Raw genomic sequence first — 8,937 nt, 5'->3', positions numbered from 1 at the left:
AAGAACTTTCCTGGTTGTTGTAGCGATTGTCTTCCTAGATATTTTTAATGTACACAATCAAATTTGTTCATGTTTTCCTCTACTGTTTTGAATTTTTATATCATGGGTGGAATTAATTTTATTTGTACTATCTAACTTATTCTTCTGGTAGCTGTTTTATTATTTTATTGTTGTTCTACTGGGAATTTTGCAAAGGCATTTGACTGTATAGATTCTAACAAATTATGGACAGCTTGGAGGAGACTAGCGCTTCCAGAACACTTCATTGCATTCCTTGTGAACCTGCACACGGACCCAGAGGAAGTTGTGTGAACAAAACCAGAGCGAACTGCAGGGTTTAAAGTCAAGAAAGGTATGCATCAGGGTTGTATCCAGTGATGGGATTCAAATTATTTAACTACTGGTTCGCTGACCTAATGAATGTTCTATGTATTAAAAATGATATTCCACACAAAAAAGAATATGGTGAAAAGCATTAGGTAGAAAAACCAGCATACAGCTTAAAAAAATAGGAGGAAAAGTACAATTGAAAGGGACTTGTAGTCTTAGGTGACAAGTTTATTTCAAACAAACAAACAAACAACAACAAAAAGCACTATACAAACTTGACTATGTATCATCATGCAAAATAGCCATATAAAATATTGAAAAGCCCTCAAATATTTATCTGGTTATACTTGAAGCATGGGAATTTTCTTTCTTTCTACTTATCTATTGTTCTCAAATGTCCTTTACAACAAACATGTATTACTTTATATTTATAGACATATATATTGTGACTACTCAGTAAAAATTGGCAGAAACATGACTTAAATTAATTTGAATCACAAAAGGTAAAAGAGTAAGGAAGTAGAGAGAGAGAGAGAGAGAAAGAGAGAGAGAGAAGGAGAGAGACGCTCAATGAAGGATTTGGCTCCTGGCCCAGCTGGAAATTATATCATCAGACTTCTCTCTTTTCATCTCCCACAATATCTCAGCTCAGCCTCCTCTGTGTGGTGACCTCATTTTCGTTCATCTTCCTGACTGCCAGAAAAGTAGGTTGCCCACAGCTCTTGGCTCACATCACTTAATTTAGGACCCCAAGGGGAAAAGACCACTGCTTCCCGGTGTCTACATCTCAGTTGCAGAGAGGGATCTGATAGGCCCAGCTTGGGTCACATGCCCAGGTCTGGACTAGTCACAGTATCTGGAGAATGTTGTACTAACGTTGAGATTAAAGATGATACGTACCCACCTGAGGAGAGGATCTGACACAGGGAGAAAGGAAATAAATAGCCTAATAACCAGCTAAATGGAAAAAGATATTGGGAGCAACACAGAACACTACCACGATTTATCATCACCATCCACACTCTTGAATTTCTGCACATGCAACTCTCCCCTACTGACCGAAAGGCACCTTCTCCCCGGGCTGTTGCTCTCCCAACAAGACAGCCCAAACTCTTGCTGAGTGACCACTTGTCTTAGATTCTAGGTACCCTGGACTTTCCTCTTGGTCAGGTTGAGTCGAGCTTTTCAGGGTCCTGCGGGGCAAATGTCATCGAAGTTTACTTCCATGTCAGGGAAATAATTCTTGGGTGCTTACTGCCCTAACCAGAAACACATGCCTTTCACCTGACTTACCTTAGGACAGCACGAACTTAAGCCACTCACTTCCTATTGGCCAGATTATGAGACCAGATGTCGTTTGAGGTTTTGGACATCATAAACTGAAGTCCCAATTGTTATTTTTTTGGTAAAATTACTCCCTTTAGACCTCACCTGGCTATTTTCCAACTGGATCCCTGGGATGTCTACAGGCATCAACTTGAGAAACCTTATCCTGCTTTTCCGGTTTCTGTATCTTAGCAATAGATCTCAAGACTGTTCCATGTGGTAGTTACATAATCTTGTGTCAACTTGAAGATATTAAGAGTGAATGGGGTGGGGTGGGGTGTCTTAAAGGCCTGAAGGTAAACAAGCAGCCATCTAGCCCAGAAGCATCAAAGCCCACATAGAAGAAGCACACCAGCCTGTGTGATCACGAGGTGTCAAAGGGATCAGATATCAAGCATCAAGGAACAAAAATCACATCATTGTGAATGAGGGGGAGTGCAGAGTGGGGACCCAAAGGCCATTTGTGGGCAACTAGACATCCCCTTACAGAAGGGTCACGGGGAGGAGACGAGCTGGTCAGGGTGCAGTGTAGCAACGATGAAACATACAACTTTCCTCTAGTTCTTTAATGCTACACACACACACACACACACACACACACACACTATCATCATCCCAATTCTACCGTACAAATCCGGCTGGACCGGAGGATGTACACTGGTACAGATAGGAACTGGAAACACAGGGAATCCAGGACAGAAGATCCCCTCAGGGTCAGTGGTGAGAGTGGCGATATGGGGAGGGTGGAGCGAAGGTGGGGTAAAAGGGGGGAACCGATTATAGGGATCTACATATAACCTCCTCTCTGGAGACGGATAACAGAAAAGTGGGTGAAGGGAGACGTCAGACAGTGTAAGATATGACAAAATAATAATAACCCTTGTAAATTATCAAGGGTTCATGAGGGGGGAACGGGAGGGAGGGGAAAAAATGAGGAACTGATACCCAGGGCTCAAGTAGAAATCAAATGTTTTGAGAATGATGATGGCAACAAATGTACAAATGTGCTAGACCCAATGGATGGATGGATGGATTGTGATAAGCTTTGTATGAGCCCCCAATAAAATTATTGAAGAAAAAAAAAGAGTAAATGGGGTGGAGGCTAGCCTGTCAGTCAGGTCACAGCCTGATGCCTCCTGTGGGAGTGGCCTTCTCATGAGGATTCTGGGAACTTCGTCTCTTCCTCCCTGGAGGTGGGACACACTCTCTCTGTTTCACATTCCTGTTACCAAGCCACATGGAGCCACGCTGATGGCAGCCAGAGACCTGGCGATGCTTCCACCGCCATGGGATCCACAAGACTTTTCACCTACCTGCCTGTGAACTTCCTGCATTTGGCATCATTGCATGTGCTGCTTGAGGCTAAATAGGAATGTATGGAGTAGTATCAGACATATGGGTTAATATCTGACTTAAGGACTTGATCTGGACTGGGTGGGGATGTTTTCTCAATGCTCAATTGCTCTTTGTCCCTAGATGGTGTGAATACCTAACACTCTCGACCCTTAGCCAAAAAGTTAGAGGTTTGAATCTGCCATCCAGAGGCGACTAAGGAGAAAGAAAGGCCAAGTGTCTACTTCTGAAAAACCAGCCACTGAAAGCCATGGCATGGCCTCGAGTCAGACGAGACTGCACAGCAGCTGGTCGGAGGTAGTGGTGGCTGAGTGGTAGCGTTGGCCTCCCTGTGGGAGGACAGGGCTCGGTTTCCCAACCAACACACCTCCTGCGCAGCCACCACCTACCCATCGGGACGCTTGCCTGCTGCTTGTTGTCAGACAGGCTTCAACAGCGCTTCCACCCGAACATCGACATCCAAAACAATCAGCCACCGAAAATCTTATTGATTACAATGCTCTGATTTATTATTGATTATGGGGGTGGTGTGGGACCAAGCAACATTTTCTGTCGTGTAGGGAGTCTTCGTGAGCGGGGCAGCTAAGAAGAGCAACAGCCAGGTCCCAGGTCTTTCCTGTCTCTTTAACTTGTATTTGTGTTATTGGGGAGAGGTCACATGTAGCCAGTTGGTGGGCTTGACCCACCCACTTTCCACCTAGCAGTACAATGCTCCAATTGGCTTGTGGGAAAGAGAAGGGGGTTAGTTTTCTAAAGGTGGATAGGTTGGGAGGCCAGTGGAGCGGTTTTACTCTGAATCACAGAGGACTCAATTCGCAGGGGGCTTTGTTTGCAGGATCCAGACTCCCCTCTGCTTTCATTAGGTGAGCAGGGTTGGATCCAGGATTGTCCAGTGAAATGGGTACAATGTCTGATGGCAGTGGGGCGATGTGTCCACCTCTGCAAGAGGGCTTCCTAGCAAAGGAGAGAAGGGATGGAAACTCATTCTGAAGTTGACGACAAGTTCCTCTGTAACCTCGTTAGAATCATTGACTTTCGCTTTATTAAAAAAATCAAATCTGAACGGCTTGGGTAGAAAAAATCCCGTAGGATCACATTCTAATCTTTCAAAATTGCAAGGCGATTTCAAAGAGACCAAGAAAAAGTCAGAACCGGAAAGCTAGTGAGAGAGCAGAAGTCTTTGTTGCCTTCTCGTCACGACCTCCAGGGAGGCAAGAGCCAGTCCGTGAGCATTCAGCATTCGTGGGTGCCTTAGCTTCGGTCCAGGGCAGCTTCCACGTGTCTGAAATGAGTGCAGAGTAAATCTCAGGAGAGCTTTTAGAAGGGCCTGACTCAGCGCTACCCCTCATTGTCATCTACATGTTCTACTTGTATTAAAACAGGGACCTTAGAGTCATATTAACATTCGTTGAGTGCCTATACTTCCAACCCAGGAAGTTCCCTTCTCATCAGTCACTCTCTGCCCGCACGGCGCCTCCTCCCTCAGAGACTGGTTCTCAGCCCTTTCGGTCCAATATCTTGTTTTCCTCTGAGACCTCAGGTCCAATCCAGAACCAATCCAGAAATAGCGGGGATGCCCTGATTATCACTGGTGATAGGCTGGAAAATACAACTTTAACATTCGTGTACTATTTTTCGTTTCTTTCAGAATAAACTACGTTCAAATAATTCTTGCTTTATAGAGAAGTTGCAAAGAGAGCATGAAGTGCCCCTTTATCGTCTTCAGTTTCCTTCGTGCCCACCTCCTGTAGGCACGGAACATGGGTCAGAACTAAGAAGTCTACATTAGCACGTTCCTGTTCACTGCTCTAGTTTTTCACTAATGTCTTTTTTCTTTTCCAGGACCCAATCCAGGATAGCACATTGCATTACTAAATTTGAAAACAAATTATTTTTTCAAGTCGTTTCCTGTTATGACAATGATAAAGAACAGGGCATTTGACTATTTAAGATCAGTGATTCATTAGCCAAAACAACACACGTTGTCAAGCTGCCACTTGCTCTGAGACTGTCGGCTCCTGGGGGCAGGTTCTCTGTTACTTGTTCGGCCTGTCCTGGCCACATATCGTTTCAGGCATTTCTACAGAATGCAGCTTTCGCAGCACCAAGAGTTGAGAGCGAAGTACAGACAAAATCCAAAGCAGTCTATCCTTCGGTGGAAAGCAATGTCCTTGCTCCTAATGTAATTAGTAGTGTGGGAGACAGAACTGGGAAGAGAGTGCATGCAGGCAAACTCTCCACGTTCATACGTTAAGGAGTCTGGGAGGCCATGGCTCCTGTGGAGGAAACCTTCACGTTTGTGGGTTGGAGATACGTCCCACTCACATTCTCCTAAGCAAAAGTTATTCCCCAAGATGTTCCCCATCATAATGCCAAATCTAAGGTGCTGTTTGCATGCTCATTCACTACGCACTTGGAGGTCGACTGCTTAAAGGCTATCTGCCTGAAGGTTATCAGCCATCTAAGGCAGTCAGACCCGATGGTCTGTCCCACCGTCAGTAGGACCCACTCTCTTCTGAGAAGGAAGAAGAAGAGCTCAAAAACACCAAGGTCAAGCCAGCTCAGGAACAACCACGGCTCGGTTGCCATCTTGACTGGAGCCTGCCCATCTTGTTACAGTATGTGCCCCTAGTGCCTCCCTTTCCTACTGCGTGGGCACCCCTAGCTTGTCCCCATCCTTTTGCATGTATGCCTATTGTGTGGCCCTTCTTGTTACATATGTGCTTACTGCGGCCTGCATGCCCCAGATCATATAAATTCGTAAGATTACATTACACGTTCTCTCTTCTCGGACCGGGCTACTGAAGTCAGGACTGAGAGGTGAGCCCTTGCATACTTTATCTTCTCTGATGTCTCCTTAATTTACCCCTCAATTACACAACCGCCCCTTAGACCCATTTGGTTGTGGGTAGGCTGGTCCCCCACAGCAGAAGTGGGATTTTATTTCAGCAACATGCTAGAAAGGTAGTGTGACTATCATTTCTGAGCACATTACAGGCCTCATCCATCCACTTGTCACTGGCTGGGCCACAGAAACCACAAGAAGACCCTAGAAACAACATATTCTTTTTTTTTTTGAAAGAGAATTGAATCTTTATTATCTATAGTAATGATGAAATGGTAAAAAATTCTTTTTTAACTGTTTCTTTTGAAACAACATATTCTTGTCCAACAAACGTGTTCTTGTGAAACCTCTGTATCCCTCTAGGGGAAAGACACTTGCCAACAAAACTCAAAAGCTGTCTAGGAAAGAAAGCTCTCCCTAAGAGTAACCCCGGGAGTGATTGGGGAAAGTAAACAGTACTTTATAATTTTAAATGGACACATTTTCAGACAAAGAAGAAATGTCCAAAAAAAACATAAAATATTCGGATGGCATTAGAATGTAAGTTAAAAAGGCAAATGAATACATTTATTTGTATTTACGTTTTCATTTGGAAATTTGTTTTATGGAGGAATAATAAATTTAACAATCTATCTAGTTAGTAAAAAATGGAAGAAAAACTGGAAATTTGCATGGCACTTGTTGCGTTCTAATTACTTGTTCATATTTGATATACTGAATAGTTGATTGGTGACTTTATATTGTAGGCCCGTTTGCCCTGGGTCCTGGAAGGCCAAGATGACAAGATGGATTGACACAGGGGCTGTAAAAATGGACTTTCACTCAACAATAACTGGGGATGGCGCAGGACCAGGCCCTGTTTTGTTCTGTTGTACAAAGGGTCGCATTGAGTTTGAACCCATTCCATGGCACCTAACAACAGCAATTATTCCATGACGTCATTTCAAATGGAACATTCCCTGGGAGCCTTCTGATTGCTCCTACTCCCTCCGCCAAGGCAAAACTTACTCTTGAGTTTTTATGCTTCCAATAAATCCAACCAAGTTTATATTCTCCTAAGATAGTTTTAGCACATTACCATCTCTTTTAGGGACAGCATCTTATTCAACTTTGTATTTTCAAAGATAAGTAATGGTCACAGATAAATGACATAGCATAAGTGCTTAAAATTGTAGCTAATCGTGTGTAATTTGTAGCTATTTTATATATTTATATTTGGAGCCCTCGAGGCCCTGTTATATAAGGGTTGGGTTGCTAACTACAAGATCAGCGGTTCAAACCCACAGCTTTCTACTCCCATAAAGATTTACAGCATTGGAAACTTGGTGGAGGTTGCTCAAGGCCATGAGTAGCTTTATGTTCATATTTAGCTTCTGTGAGTGTCTGCTTGTGTGTTATGCGGCTGAGGGAATTATTTTTCTAAGTTTTCCATTCAAAAATTTTTGAAAGGATCTTACTCATTACAAAGACTTCTATTGAGGGCATGATCAACTCCTTAAAGTAAATCATTCTGATGTGTAATCCAAATCAGGCACTTTCAGTGTGCCTGTAGACTGTCTGGTTTTATAATTGAACCACATAAGCATTTTATTAAAGCAAAGAGAATAGCACTTTTTCCAGATTTAAATTAATTTAAGAGGTTAAGTAGCTTTGGGTCAGAAGCATTCAAGTTTTTCATAAATTAAATACAGAAGGAAAATTAAAGTATGGGTTCATAATTTTTTCATAAAACCACACAAAAATAGGAAAACTTGCGTCATAACATTTCAGACTTAATGGTATGATTTGTGGATCAAAAGAAAATATAAACGCATCCTGTTACTTTCTGCTCTCAACACAGTAATTGCTTCTGCTCACACTGACCTCGTCTTGAGACGCTAATGATCGGGCTCCAGGCTTCCTGTGCTAATTTCGTCTTCTTTCCTTCCCATTTTGTCTCTGTGGATTAGCCACAGAAGCCTCCAGTTGCGCTCAAATTTGTTAAATTAATTTCATCTTGGCTGTTGACCTTACCATTCCTTCTGCCTGGAGGGCTTCCCCCTGCCCTTCATGACTCTCCATCGGTGAGGATGTCCCCAGCCATCCTACCAAAGACCATCTTTGTCATCGCCTCCTCTTTTCCAGAGCATCTATTGATTCTCGGCAGTGCATTTCTATCTATTTATTGTTTCTCCGCCATGGTAGGATTTAAACTCCAAAGGGACAGGGGCTTTGTCAATAAATGTCGTTTGGATAAGTACACCCACTCTTCACTTATCAACAAGATTAGATTCCAATGGCCAGATTCTTATGTGAAAATCAGCATTGTATCAGAGTGGAAATTGCCTCATCAGATCACAAAATGGAGGATGACTACATCATTACAGAACTTCACAATTATAGTCTGCCAAATTGCATTCTTATGTAACTCCCAAGCCACTGAGAATCATAGCCCATGCAAATTGACCCAGAATCTTAATTAAATAGCCAGCATTACTCTCACCATGTGCCTCAATGTTGCTTACTGCCAGATATATGTCATTAATGTGCAAAGCAGTCAGATAGATTTTTAAAATTATCCTACGTGGGAAATGTTGACTAAAGAAACTGTCAGTAATTGAGGTGTAGCTGTGTTTATAGAATCCAACATTAAGATCTGAGACAATTCCTTAATGATGTATGGAATATTACAACAAAATAGTTGAGTAATGCTGAGGAGATGCATCTCACTATCAATTAAGCAGCGTCCTTGGGTGGCACAAATGGTTAGGGGATTGACTGCTAACCCTAACGGGTAGCTCACATTCATCTGGAATACCCAGGGTGGCCTTGACTATTTGCTTACAAAAGGTCAACCCTGACAACCCTGTGTGCCACGGCTCCACTCGGCAGCATGTGGGGTCCCCAGAAGTCAGGACTGACTTCTACAGTGTCTAGAAAAAAAATAGACCGAGTATATTATGTTGCTCTAAGAAATTCTGTGTTTGTCATTTTGTGCTGTATTGTTGACCTCTTGGAGAGAATTTGTTGCACTCAGAACTTTTTTTTCTTTCTTTTTTCCTCTTTTTTAACATTTTATTAGGGGCTCATACAACTGTTATCCC

The 8,937-nt window shown here is 42.9% G+C and overlaps 1 long non-coding RNA gene across 1 annotated transcript in view; it reads right to left on the bottom strand.

Moving 5' to 3' along the window:
* Nucleotides 1–4,028: 4,028 nt before the first annotated feature.
* Nucleotides 4,029–8,937, bottom strand: part of LOC123522158 — a 5,991-nt gene continuing 1,082 nt past the window's right edge. Inside the window, exon 2 of the long non-coding RNA XR_006680450.1 lies at nt 4,029–4,291. This is a non-coding gene — a long non-coding RNA (uncharacterized LOC123522158). The remainder of the gene's footprint in view (nt 4,292–8,937) is intronic.

The sequence above is a fragment of the Echinops telfairi genome, unplaced genomic scaffold (genome assembly GCF_000313985.2).
Source record: "Echinops telfairi isolate 266 unplaced genomic scaffold, ASM31398v2 ScPeMD7_2573;HRSCAF=3158, whole genome shotgun sequence".
NCBI classification, from domain to species: domain Eukaryota; kingdom Metazoa; phylum Chordata; class Mammalia; order Afrosoricida; family Tenrecidae; genus Echinops; species Echinops telfairi.
The sequence above is the reverse complement of the archived record's forward strand: the minus strand, read 5'-3'. Positions and strand labels throughout refer to the sequence as shown.